This window comes from Lagenorhynchus albirostris, chromosome 1 (genome assembly GCF_949774975.1).
Source record: "Lagenorhynchus albirostris chromosome 1, mLagAlb1.1, whole genome shotgun sequence".
Taxonomy (NCBI): Eukaryota; Metazoa; Chordata; class Mammalia; order Artiodactyla; family Delphinidae; genus Lagenorhynchus; species Lagenorhynchus albirostris.
This window is the reverse complement of record NC_083095.1, coordinates 95027563-95042842: the sequence shown is the minus strand read 5'-3', so window position 1 is coordinate 95042842 and position 15280 is coordinate 95027563.

The window sequence follows — 15280 nt, the reverse complement described above, 5'->3', positions numbered from 1 at the left end:
GGGTTGTGGAGAAATGCGCACCCTCGTTTCTAAGTGGGACATGGTAAGAACCAGTAATGAAAACGCAAAGGAGGTGCCTTGATAAGGTAAATATTGAGCTACCATTCAATCAAGCATACCCACTGCTGGGCCTATCACCTGAGAGGATGAGAATCCAAAAGACACAGGGTGGCAATCCTGCACTCCAGCAATATTTACCACAGCCAACACTTGGAAGCAACAAAAATGTCTGTCAACAGAGGAAGGCACAAAGAAGAAGTGGTCCATGTACACAATGGAATATTACTCCAATAAAAAATATATATAATTTCAATTTAGAAACCAAACGTAAGTTAGGAGACATCAGCTTTTGGGGGTTTGTCCGGGCACATTCCTCTCTAATATATAACCGAGGAACACCACTGGCAGGAAGGACTCTTTCCGTAATTCCCAGAATGGGGAAAGGAGAAATGCTGCCGCCCAATGGCCGATACCTTCAACAGCAGCTTTAAAATCTGTGCTAATGGTCACTTCATATGCACAAGTACTGGAGGGCTGTAAATGAAAGCAGCCCTGAAAATGTCTTCAGGGAGGTAATGGCCAAAATATTTCAAAATGTGACACATACTTCAAGAAAACCATTTGAAGAGGTAAGCGCTACTCACAGCTTGAGAAAAAAGAGGACATGCCTGAAAGTTCAATTTCAAGGGATTATGAGATGCATGCAAATCCAACCTCAAAGAGGTGTCAGCTCACACCTGTCAGAATAAACATCAGCAGAAAAACTACAAACAATAAATGCTGAAAGGGTTGTGGACAAGGGCATACCCTCAAATTTAAGTGGAACATAACCTGGTAAGAGCCATTAGTGAGAACAGAATGGAGACGCCTTTACAAGGTAAACATTTTGCTACCATATGATCCAACAGGCCCTCTCCTGGGCCTATAACCGAAGAAGACATAGTTGAAAGACACAGGCAGGCAAATGTGCATTTCAGCAGTGTTACAATAACCAAGACATGGAAGCAACCCAAAAGTCCATCAACAGGTGAGTGGACAAAGAAAAACTGGTCCACGTACAGATGGAATATTAGCCAAGGAAAACAATGACACAATGCCATTTGCATCACCACAGATGAGTCTAGAAGTAATCACGCAACTTGTAGTAAGTCAGAAAGCGAAAGACACGTATCCTGTGATACCACTTATAGGTGTTACCTAAAAGTTGATACCAGTGAAGATATTTCCACAGAGAAAGGCAATCACAGATTCATTAAACAAACTTATGGTTCACCAATGGAAAGGTGTGAGGATTGGATACATTAGGATGTCAGAGTTAACAGAGATATACAAACACAGGTGAAGTATATAATCACCAAAGACCTACGGAATACCAAGAGAAGACTACTCAACATTGTGTCATAACCTAAAATGGGAAAAGGATCCGAAGAAGAAAAGAGATAGGTATACGTGGAAAACAACCACACCTTGCACACCTACAACAAGCAAAACATTGTAATCACACTTGCTGTGATAAACAATGAAAATTAAATTTTAAAAAGGAACAATATTTAGTGAGATATAAACTTAAGGGGCTTTTTCCTGGCCCATTCCATTCTAATTTGCAACCTAGAACAGGACTTCCATTGAGGCTCTGTTTCCCTAGTAGCCAGATTTGGTTAATGAGAACTGCTGCCGCCTTGTGGCCGTTTCACACAACAGCAGCTCTAACTGCAGCTGTAATGGTTACTTGATAGTCAAAATAATTGCAGGCCTGTAAATGACACCTGTCCTCAAAACAATCCTTCGGTCGTAAATCGAGCAAAAATCTCAAAAGACATCCATATTTCAAAACGACAATTTCAAGAGGCATATTTTATGCATATTTTATATTCTGTCTCTTTTTTTGTTATAGAAAAAGGCATGGAAAAACGCTCAACGTCAGGAATTAATAAAGCCATGCAAATCCGGTCTAGAAACACGTTCACCTCACAGCCGTCAGAAGGATCATCAGCAAAAAAGTCTACATAGTATAAATGCTGAAGGGGTTTTAGAGAACTGTGTACCCTCTAGCTGCTGATGGGATGTAACCTGGTAACAGCCAGTACAGAGAACAAAATGGAGGTGTGTTTAAAGGTAAAACTTGAGCTACTATGTGATCAGGTAGGCCCACTGATGGGCCTATCAGCTGAGTAGACCTGAATCAAAAAGACACAGGCTGGCAATCCTTCACTGCAGCAACATGTACCATAGCCAAGAGCTGGAAGAAACCAAAATGTCCATCAACAGAAAAATGCACCAAGAAGAAGTGGTCCATGTACACAATGGAATATTAGCCATGCAAAAGCATGGAACAATGCTGTTGGCACCAGCATAGAAGGATCTAGAGATAATCACCCTACCTGAAGTAAGAAAGAAAACGAAAGACAGATATCCTATTACATCACTTATAGGTGTTACCTAAAAATTGATACCTATGAAATAATTTCCAAGAGAAGGACACTCATAGATTCAGAAAACCAAATTATGTTTAACCAAATGGAAAGGCGTAAGGAATGTATGAATTAGGATATGGGGGTTAACAGACATGTAGTAATACATATGAAATATATAATCACAAAATACCTATGGAATGCTAAAAGAGGTGTACTCAACACTCTGTAATAACCTACACGGGAAAGGATCCAAAGATGAATAGATCAATACATTGATATAATGAACCAGATTCCATACAGCTAGAAAAAACACAGTATTTTTATCCAATTTGCTGTGATAATAAATAAAAATTAAATGTAAAAAACAAACAAGAAGTAAGGAGATATAAGCTCTTGGGAGTTTGCCGTGGCACATTCTGCTCTAATTTGCAGCTTACAAACACGATTTCCAGGAAACCTCTGTTGCCCAAAAACCCAGAGTTGGAAACGCAGAAATGCTGCCGCCTTGTGGCCGTTTCCCACAAGAGCGGCTTTAAAACCACAGCTAACGGTCACTTAACATTCACAAGGACTCAGGACAGTAAAGGACAACTGCCCTCAAAAATTCACAACTGGCAAAATTTTCAAGGAGATAGTATGAAGAGGTAAATTTTACTCATTATTTTTCTAAAAACAAGGAAAATGGATAAAAGCTCAACAACATAAATTTTTAAACTCATGCAAATCTAGCCTACAAAAAGATTTCAACTCACACACGTCAACTACCATCAGCCAAAGGTCTACAAACAATAAATGCTGAAGGGGTTTTAGAGAACTTTGTACCCTCTAGCTGCTGGTGAGATGTAAAGTGGTAAGAGCCAATAGTGAGAACAGAAAGGAGCTGTGTTTAAAAATAAAAATTGAGCCAGCATTCCATTCAGCAGGCCCACCGCTGAAACTCTCACCCGAAAATACCAGAGTCGAGAAGGCACAGGCTGCAACAGCTTCACTGCAGGATTTGTCACAATAGCCAAGACACGGAAGCAACCAAAATGTCCATCAATGGTTGAATGGATAAAGAAGAAGTGGTCCATGTACATAATGGAATATTAGCCATGGAAAACAGTGAAACACTGCTCGTTGAGGCACCATTTATGAGCCTAGATATAATCTCAGAACATGACGTAAGTCAGAAAGAAAAAGACATAGAGTATGATATCACTTATAGGCGTTATCTAACAACTGACAAAAATGATAGCATTTTCACAGAGAAAAAACTCACAGACTTAGAAAACTAACTATTCTTATGTAAATGGAAAGGTGGGTGGTATGGAAAATTAAGATTAGGGTTACCATATGCGTACAAATACCTACTAAATACATTTATCAAAGAGACTGACCGTATAGCAAGGGAGGTCAATGGAGCACTCTGCAATAATTTACATGGGAAGAGTATCTGTACATGAATATATTACATATGTGTGTGTGTGTGTGTGTGTGTGTGTGTGTGTGTGTATATATGTAATGTACAAACGAACCAGATTGTATACACCTAGGACAAACAATATTCTAAACATTACCTCGATTTAAAAAGACTAAAAAATCGAAAAAGAAATAATGGAATATTAAGTTACGGGTTTTATTCCTAGCAAATTCCATTCTAATTTACAACCTGGGAACTCCACTTCCAGAAAGGCTGTGCTGCCCTAGAAACCAGTTTTGGGAACGGAGAAATGCTGCCGCCTTGTGGCCGTTTCCCCCAACAGCACCTTTAAAGCCAGTAGTAGTGGTCACTAAATATTCACACTCATTACAAGCCTGTAAATGTCACCTGTTCTCAAAAAAATCCTGGGGTCGAAAATCGACGAAAAATTCAAAACAGGGCAGCCTTCCCAGAAGACCACTTCAAGTGGTTTATTGTACTCACAGTTTTTTTCTGTTTTGTGTAACAGAAAGAAAACAAAGCACGGGAAAATGCGGAACATTAGGAATTATTAAAGACATGCAAATCCAAATTACAAAAAACTATCAGCTCACACCAGTCATAATGGCCATCAGCAAAAATTCTGCAAACAATAAATGCTGAAGGGGTTGTGGAGAAATGCGCACCCTCGTTTCTAAGTGGGACATGGTAAGAACCAGTAATGAAAACGCAAAGGAGGTGCCTTGATAAGGTAAATATTGAGCTACCATTCAATCAAGCATACCCACTGCTGGGCCTATCACCTGAGAGGATGAGAATCCAAAGGACACAGGGTGGCAATCCTGCACTCCAGCAATATTTACCACAGCCAACACTTGGAAGCAACAAAAATGTCTGTCAACAGAGGAAGGCACAAAGAAGAAGTGGTCCATGTACACAATGGAATATTACTCCAATAAAAAATATATATAATTTCAATTTAGAAACCAAACGTAAGTTAGGAGACATCAGCTTTTGGGGGTTTGTCCGGGCACATTCCTCTCTAATATATAACCGAGGAACACCACTGGCAGGAAGGACTCTTTCCGTAATTCCCAGAATGGGGAAAGGAGAAATGCTGCCGCCCAATGGCCGATACCTGCAACAGCAGCTTTAAAATCTGTGCTAATGGTCACTTCATATGCACAAGTACTGGAGGGCTGTAAATGAAAGCAGCCCTGAAAATGTCTTCAGGGAGGTAATGGCCAAAATATTTCAAAATGTGACACATACTTCAAGAAAACCATTTGAAGAGGTAAGCGCTACTCACAGCTTGAGAAAAAAGAGGACATGCCTGAAAGTTCAATTTCAAGGGATTATGAGATGCATGCAAATCCAACCTCAAAGAGGTGTCAGCTCACACCTGTCAGAATAAACATCAGCAGAAAAACTACAAACAATAAATGCTGAAAGGGTTGTGGACAAGGGCATACCCTCAAATTTAAGTGGAACATAACCTGGTAAGAGCCATTAGTGAGAACAGAATGGAGACGCCTTTACAAGGTAAACATTTTGCTACCATATGATCCAACAGGCCCTCTCCTGGGCCTATAACCGAAGAAGACATAGTTGAAAGACACAGGCAGGCAAATGTGCATTTCAGCAGTGTTACAATAACCAAGACATGGAAGCAACCCAAAAGTCCATCAACAGGTGAGTGGACAAAGAAAAACTGGTCCACGTACAGATGGAATATTAGCCAAGGAAAACAATGACACAATGCCATTTGCATCACCACAGATGAGTCTAGAAGTAATCACGCAACTTGTAGTAAGTCAGAAAGCGAAAGACACGTATCCTGTGATACCACTTATAGGTGTTACCTAAAAGTTGATACCAGTGAAGATATTTCCACAGAGAAAGGCAATCACAGATTCATTAAACAAACTTATGGTTCACCAATGGAAAGGTGTGAGGATTGGATACATTAGGATGTCAGAGTTAACAGAGATATACAAACACAGGTGAAGTATATAATCACCAAAGACCTACGGAATACCAAGAGAAGACTACTCAACATTGTGTCATAACCTAAAATGGGAAAAGGATCCGAAGAAGAAAAGAGATAGGTATACGTGGAAAACAACCACACCTTGCACACCTACAACAAGCAAAACATTGTAATCACACTTGCTGTGATAAACAATGAAAATTAAATTTTAAAAAGGAACAATATTTAGTGAGATATAAACTTAAGGGGCTTTTTCCTGGCCCATTCCATTCTAATTTGCAACCTAGAACAGGACTTCCATTGAGGCTCTGTTTCCCTAGTAGCCAGATTTGGTTAATGAGAACTGCTGCCGCCTTGTGGCCGTTTCACACAACAGCAGCTCTAACTGCAGCTGTAATGGTTACTTGATAGTCAAAATAATTGCAGGCCTGTAAATGACACCTGTCCTCAAAACAATCCTTCGGTCGTAAATCGAGCAAAAATCTCAAAAGACATCCATATTTCAAAACGACAATTTCAAGAGGCATATTTTATGCATATTTTATATTCTGTCTCTTTTTTTGTTATAGAAAAAGGCATGGAAAAACGCTCAACGTCAGGAATTAATAAAGCCATGCAAATCCGGTCTAGAAACACGTTCACCTCACAGCCGTCAGAAGGATCATCAGCAAAAAAGTCTACATAGTATAAATGCTGAAGGGGTTTTAGAGAACTGTGTACCCTCTAGCTGCTGATGGGATGTAACCTGGTAACAGCCAGTACAGAGAACAAAATGGAGGTGTGTTTAAAGGTAAAACTTGAGCTACTATGTGATCAGGTAGGCCCACTGATGGGCCTATCAGCTGAGTAGACCTGAATCAAAAAGACACAGGCTGGCAATCCTTCACTGCAGCAACATGTACCATAGCCAAGAGCTGGAAGAAACCAAAATGTCCATCAACAGAAAAATGCACCAAGAAGAAGTGGTCCATGTACACAATGGAATATTAGCCATGCAAAAGCATGGAACAATGCTGTTGGCACCAGCATAGAAGGATCTAGAGATAATCACCCTACCTGAAGTAAGAAAGAAAACGAAAGACAGATATCCTATTACATCACTTATAGGTGTTACCTAAAAATTGATACCTATGAAATAATTTCCAAGAGAAGGACACTCATAGATTCAGAAAACCAAATTATGTTTAACCAAATGGAAAGGCGTAAGGAATGTATGAATTAGGATATGGGGGTTAACAGACATGTAGTAATACATATGAAATATATAATCACAAAATACCTATGGAATGCTAAAAGAGGTGTACTCAACACTCTGTAATAACCTACACGGGAAAGGATCCAAAGATGAATAGATCAATACATTGATATAATGAACCAGATTCCATACAGCTAGAAAAAACACAGTATTTTTATCCAATTTGCTGTGATAATAAATAAAAATTAAATGTAAAAAACAAACAAGAAGTAAGGAGATATAAGCTCTTGGGAGTTTGCCGTGGCACATTCTGCTCTAATTTGCAGCTTACAAACACGATTTCCAGGAAACCTCTGTTGCCCAAAAACCCAGAGTTGGAAACGCAGAAATGCTGCCGCCTTGTGGCCGTTTCCCACAAGAGCGGCTTTAAAACCACAGCTAACGGTCACTTAACATTCACAAGGACTCAGGACAGTAAAGGACAACTGCCCTCAAAAATTCACAACTGGCAAAATTTTCAAGGAGATAGTATGAAGAGGTAAATTTTACTCATTATTTTTCTAAAAACAAGGAAAATGGATAAAAGCTCAACAACATAAATTTTTAAACTCATGCAAATCTAGCCTACAAAAAGATTTCAACTCACACACGTCAACTACCATCAGCCAAAGGTCTACAAACAATAAATGCTGAAGGGGTTTTAGAGAACTTTGTACCCTCTAGCTGCTGGTGAGATGTAAAGTGGTAAGAGCCAATAGTGAGAACAGAAAGGAGCTGTGTTTAAAAATAAAAATTGAGCCAGCATTCCATTCAGCAGGCCCACCGCTGAAACTCTCACCCGAAAATACCAGAGTCGAGAAGGCACAGGCTGCAACAGCTTCACTGCAGGATTTGTCACAATAGCCAAGACACGGAAGCAACCAAAATGTCCATCAATGGTTGAATGGATAAAGAAGAAGTGGTCCATGTACATAATGGAATATTAGCCATGGAAAACAGTGAAACACTGCTCGTTGAGGCACCATTTATGAGCCTAGATATAATCTCAGAACATGACGTAAGTCAGAAAGAAAAAGACATAGAGTATGATATCACTTATAGGCGTTATCTAACAACTGACAAAAATGATAGCATTTTCACAGAGAAAAAACTCACAGACTTAGAAAACTAACTATTCTTATGTAAATGGAAAGGTGGGTGGTATGGAAAATTAAGATTAGGGTTACCATATGCGTACAAATACCTACTAAATACATTTATCAAAGAGACTGACCATATAGCAAGGGAGGTCAATGGAGCACTCTGCAATAATTTACATGGGAAGAGTATCTGTACATGAATATATTACATATGTGTGTGTGTGTGTGTGTGTGTGTGTGTATATGTAATGTACAAATGAACCAGATTGTATACACCTAGGACAAACAATATTCTAAACATTACCTCGATTTAAAAAGACTAAAAAATCGAACAAGAAATAATGGAATATTAAGTTACGGGTTTTATTCCTAGCAAATTCCATTCTAATTTACAACCTGGGAACTCCACTTCCAGAAAGGCTGTGCTGCCCTAGAAACCAGTTTTGGGAACGGAGAAATGCTGCCGCCTTGTGGCCGTTTCCCCCAACAGCACCTTTAAAGCCAGTAGTAGTGGTCACTAAATATTCACACTCATTACAAGCCTGTAAATGTCACCTGTTCTCAAAAAAATCCTGGGGTCGAAAATCGACGAAAAATTCAAAACAGGGCAGCCTTCCCAGAAGACCACTTCAAGTGGTTTATTGTACTCACAGTTTTTTTCTGTTTTGTGTAACAGAAAGAAAACAAAGCACGGGAAAATGCGGAACATTAGGAATTATTAAAGACATGCAAATCCAAATTACAAAAAACTATCAGCTCACACCAGTCATAATGGCCATCAGCAAAAATTCTGCAAACAATAAATGCTGAAGGGGTTGTGGAGAAATGCGCACCCTCGTTTCTAAGTGGGACATGGTAAGAACCAGTAATGAAAACGCAAAGGAGGTGCCTTGATAAGGTAAATATTGAGCTACCATTCAATCAAGCATACCCACTGCTGGGCCTATCACCTGAGAGGATGAGAATCCAAAGGACACAGGGTGGCAATCCTGCACTCCAGCAATATTTACCACAGCCAACACTTGGAAGCAACAAAAATGTCTGTCAACAGAGGAAGGCACAAAGAAGAAGTGGTCCATGTACACAATGGAATATTACTCCAATAAAAAATATATATAATTTCAATTTAGAAACCAAACGTAAGTTAGGAGACATCAGCTTTTGGGGGTTTGTCCGGGCACATTCCTCTCTAATATATAACCGAGGAACACCACTGGCAGGAAGGACTCTTTCCATAATTCCCAGAATGGGGAAAGGAGAAATGCTGCCGCCCAATGGCCGATACCTGCAACAGCAGCTTTAAAATCTGTGCTAATGGTCACTTCATATGCACAAGTACTGGAGGGCTGTAAATGAAAGCAGCCCTGAAAATGTCTTCAGGGAGGTAATGGCCAAAATATTTCAAAATGTGACACATACTTCAAGAAAACCATTTGAAGAGGTAAGCGCTACTCACAGCTTGAAAAAAAAGAGGACATGCCTGAAAGTTCAATTTCAAGGGATTATGAGATGCGTGCAAATCCAACCTCAAAGAGGTGTCAGCTCACACCTGTCAGAATAAACATCAGCAGAAAAACTACAAACAATAAATGCTGAAAGGGTTGTGGACAAGGGCATACCCTCAAATTTAAGTGGAACATAACCTGGTAAGAGCCATTAGTGAGAACAGAATGGAGACGCCTTTACAAGGTAAACATTTTGCTACCATATGATCCAACAGGCCCTCTCCTGGGCCTATAACCGAAGAAGACATAGTTGAAAGACACAGGCAGGCAAATGTGCATTTCAGCAGTGTTACAATAACCAAGACATGGAAGCAACCCAAAAGTCCATCAACAGGTGAGTGGACAAAGAAAAACTGGTCCACGTACAGATGGAATATTAGCCAAGGAAAACAATGACACAATGCCATTTGCATCACCACAGATGAGTCTAGAAGTAATCACGCAACTTGTAGTAAGTCAGAAAGCGAAAGACACGTATCCTGTGATACCACTTATAGGTGTTACCTAAAAGTTGATACCAGTGAAGATATTTCCACAGAGAAAGGCAATCACAGATTCATTAAACAAACTTATGGTTCACCAATGGAAAGGTGTGAGGATTGGATACATTAGGATGTCAGAGTTAACAGAGATATACAAACACAGGTGAAGTATATAATCACCAAAGACCTACGGAATACCAAGAGAAGACTACTCAACATTGTGTCATAACCTAAAATGGGAAAAGGATCCGAAGAAGAAAAGAGATAGGTATACGTGGAAAACAACCACACCTTGCACACCTACAACAAGCAAAACATTGTAATCACACTTGCTGTGATAAACAATGAAAATTAAATTTTAAAAAGGAACAATATTTAGTGAGATATAAACTTAAGGGGCTTTTTCCTGGCCCATTCCATTCTAATTTGCAACCTAGAACAGGACTTCCATTGAGGCTCTGTTTCCCTAGTAGCCAGATTTGGTTAATGAGAACTGCTGCCGCCTTGTGGCCGTTTCACACAACAGCAGCTCTAACTGCAGCTGTAATGGTTACTTGATAGTCAAAATAATTGCAGGCCTGTAAATGACACCTGTCCTCAAAACAATCCTTCGGTCGTAAATCGAGCAAAAATCTCAAAAGACATCCATATTTCAAAACGACAATTTCAAGAGGCATATTTTATGCATATTTTATATTCTGTCTCTTTTTTTGTTATAGAAAAAGGCATGGAAAAACGCTCAACGTCAGGAATTAATAAAGCCATGCAAATCCGGTCTAGAAACACGTTCACCTCACAGCCGTCAGAAGGATCATCAGCAAAAAAGTCTACATAGTATAAATGCTGAAGGGGTTTTAGAGAACTGTGTACCCTCTAGCTGCTGATGGGATGTAACCTGGTAACAGCCAGTACAGAGAACAAAATGGAGGTGTGTTTAAAGGTAAAACTTGAGCTACTATGTGATCAGGTAGGCCCACTGATGGGCCTATCAGCTGAGTAGACCTGAATCAAAAAGACACAGGCTGGCAATCCTTCACTGCAGCAACATGTACCATAGCCAAGAGCTGGAAGAAACCAAAATGTCCATCAACAGAAAAATGCACCAAGAAGAAGTGGTCCATGTACACAATGGAATATTAGCCATGCAAAAGCATGGAACAATGCTGTTGGCACCAGCATAGAAGGATCTAGAGATAATCACCCTACCTGAAGTAAGAAAGAAAACGAAAGACAGATATCCTATTACATCACTTATAGGTGTTACCTAAAAATTGATACCTATGAAATAATTTCCAAGAGAAGGACACTCATAGATTCAGAAAACCAAATTATGTTTAACCAAATGGAAAGGCGTAAGGAATGTATGAATTAGGATATGGGGGTTAACAGACATGTAGTAATACATATGAAATATATAATCACAAAATACCTATGGAATGCTAAAAGAGGTGTACTCAACACTCTGTAATAACCTACACGGGAAAGGATCCAAAGATGAATAGATCAATACATTGATATAATGAACCAGATTCCATACAGCTAGAAAAAACACAGTATTTTTATCCAATTTGCTGTGATAATAAATAAAAATTAAATGTAAAAAACAAACAAGAAGTAAGGAGATATAAGCTCTTGGGAGTTTGCCGTGGCACATTCTGCTCTAATTTGCAGCTTACAAACACGATTTCCAGGAAACCTCTGTTGCCCAAAAACCCAGAGTTGGAAACGCAGAAATGCTGCCGCCTTGTGGCCGTTTCCCACAAGAGCGGCTTTAAAACCACAGCTAACGGTCACTTAACATTCACAAGGACTCAGGACAGTAAAGGACAACTGCCCTCAAAAATTCACAACTGGCAAAATTTTCAAGGAGATAGTATGAAGAGGTAAATTTTACTCATTATTTTTCTAAAAGCAAGGAAAATGGATAAAAGCTCAACAACATAAATTTTTAAACTCATGCAAATCTAGCCTACAAAAAGATTTCAACTCACACACGTCAACTACCATCAGCCAAAGGTCTACAAACAATAAATGCTGAAGGGGTTTTAGAGAACTTTGTACCCTCTAGCTGCTGGTGAGATGTAAAGTGGTAAGAGCCAATAGTGAGAACAGAAAGGAGCTGTGTTTAAAAATAAAAATTGAGCCAGCATTCCATTCAGCAGGCCCACCGCTGAAACTCTCACCCGAAAATACCAGAGTCGAGAAGGCACAGGCTGCAACAGCTTCACTGCAGGATTTGTCACAATAGCCAAGACACGGAAGCAACCAAAATGTCCATCAATGGTTGAATGGATAAAGAAGAAGTGGTCCATGTACATAATGGAATATTAGCCATGGAAAACAGTGAAACACTGCTCGTTGAGGCACCATTTATGAGCCTAGATATAATCTCAGAACATGACGTAAGTCAGAAAGAAAAAGACATAGAGTATGATATCACTTATAGGCGTTATCTAACAACTGACAAAAATGATAGCATTTTCACAGAGAAAAAACTCACAGACTTAGAAAACTAACTATTCTTATGTAAATGGAAAGGTGGGTGGTATGGAAAATTAAGATTAGGGTTACCATATGCGTACAAATACCTACTAAATACATTTATCAAAGAGACTGACCGTATAGCAAGGGAGGTCAATGGAGCACTCTGCAATAATTTACATGGGAAGAGTATCTGTACATGAATATATTACATATGTGTGTGTGTGTGTGTGTGTGTGTGTGTGTGTGTGTGTATGTAATGTACAAATGAACCAGATTGTATACACCTAGGACAAACAATATTCTAAACATTACCTCGATTTAAAAAGACTAAAAAATCGAACAAGAAATAATGGAATACTAAGTTACGGGTTTTATTCCTAGCAAATTCCATTCTAATTTACAACCTGGGAACTCCACTTCCAGAAAGGCTGTGCTGCCCTAGAAACCAGTTTTGGGAACGGAGAAATGCTGCCGCCTTGTGGCCGTTTCCCCCAACAGCACCTTTAAAGCCAGTAGTAGTGGTCACTAAATATTCACACTCATTACAAGCCTGTAAATGTCACCTGTTCTCAAAAAAATCCTGGGGTCGAAAATCGACGAAAAATTCAAAACAGGGCAGCCTTCCCAGAAGACCACTTCAAGTGGTTTATTGTACTCACAGTTTTTTTCTGTTTTGTGTAACAGAAAGAAAACAAAGCACGGGAAAATGCGGAACATTAGGAATTATTAAAGACATGCAAATCCAAATTACAAAAAACTATCAGCTCACACCAGTCATAATGGCCATCAGCAAAAATTCTGCAAACAATAAATGCTGAAGGGGTTGTGGAGAAATGCGCACCCTCGTTTCTAAGTGGGACATGGTAAGAACCAGTAATGAAAACGCAAAGGAGGTGCCTTGATAAGGTAAATATTGAGCTACCATTCAATCAAGCATACCCACTGCTGGGCCTATCACCTGAGAGGATGAGAATCCAAAGGACACAGGGTGGCAATCCTGCACTCCAGCAATATTTACCACAGCCAACACTTGGAAGCAACAAAAATGTCTGTCAACAGAGGAAGGCACAAAGAAGAAGTGGTCCATGTACACAATGGAATATTACTCCAATAAAAAATATATATAATTTCAATTTAGAAACCAAACGTAAGTTAGGAGACATCAGCTTTTGGGGGTTTGTCCGGGCACATTCCTCTCTAATATATAACCGAGGAACACCACTGGCAGGAAGGACTCTTTCCGTAATTCCCAGAATGGGGAAAGGAGAAATGCTGCCGCCCAATGGCCGATACCTGCAACAGCAGCTTTAAAATCTGTGCTAATGGTCACTTCATATGCACAAGTACTGGAGGGCTGTAAATGAAAGCAGCCCTGAAAATGTCTTCAGGGAGGTAATGGCCAAAATATTTCAAAATGTGACACATACTTCAAGAAAACCATTTGAAGAGGTAAGCGCTACTCACAGCTTGAGAAAAAAGAGGACATGCCTGAAAGTTCAATTTCAAGGGATTATGAGATGCATGCAAATCCAACCTCAAAGAGGTGTCAGCTCACACCTGTCAGAATAAACATCAGCAGAAAAACTACAAACAATAAATGCTGAAAGGGTTGTGGACAAGGGCATACCCTCAAATTTAAGTGGAACATAACCTGGTAAGAGCCATTAGTGAGAACAGAATGGAGACGCCTTTACAAGGTAAACATTTTGCTACCATATGATCCAACAGGCCCTCTCCTGGGCCTATAACCGAAGAAGACATAGTTGAAAGACACAGGCAGGCAAATGTGCATTTCAGCAGTGTTACAATAACCAAGACATGGAAGCAACCCAAAAGTCCATCAACAGGTGAGTGGACAAAGAAAAACTGGTCCACGTACAGATGGAATATTAGCCAAGGAAAACAATGACACAATGCCATTTGCATCACCACAGATGAGTCTAGAAGTAATCACGCAACTTGTAGTAAGTCAGAAAGCGAAAGACACGTATCCTGTGATACCACTTATAGGTGTTACCTAAAAGTTGATACCAGTGAAGATATTTCCACAGAGAAAGGCAATCACAGATTCATTAAACAAACTTATGGTTCACCAATGGAAAGGTGTGAGGATTGGATACATTAGGATGTCAGAGTTAACAGAGATATACAAACACAGGTGAAGTATATAATCACCAAAGACCTACGGAATACCAAGAGAAGACTACTCAACATTGTGTCATAACCTAAAATGGGAAAAGGATCCGAAGAAGAAAAGAGATAGGTATACGTGGAAAACAACCACACCTTGCACACCTACAACAAGCAAAACATTGTAATCACACTTGCTGTGATAAACAATGAAAATTAAATTTTAAAAAGGAACAATATTTAGTGAGATATAAACTTAAGGGGCTTTTTCCTGGCCCATTCCATTCTAATTTGCAACCTAGAACAGGACTTCCATTGAGGCTCTGTTTCCCTAGTAGCCAGATTTGGTTAATGAGAACTGCTGCCGCCTTGTGGCCGTTTCACACAACAGCAGCTCTAACTGCAGCTGTAATGGTTACTTGATAGTCAAAATAATTGCAGGCCTGTAAATGACACCTGTCCTCAAAACAATCCTTCGGTCGTAAATCGAGCAAAAATCTCAAAAGACATCCATATTTCAAAACGACAATTTCAAGAGG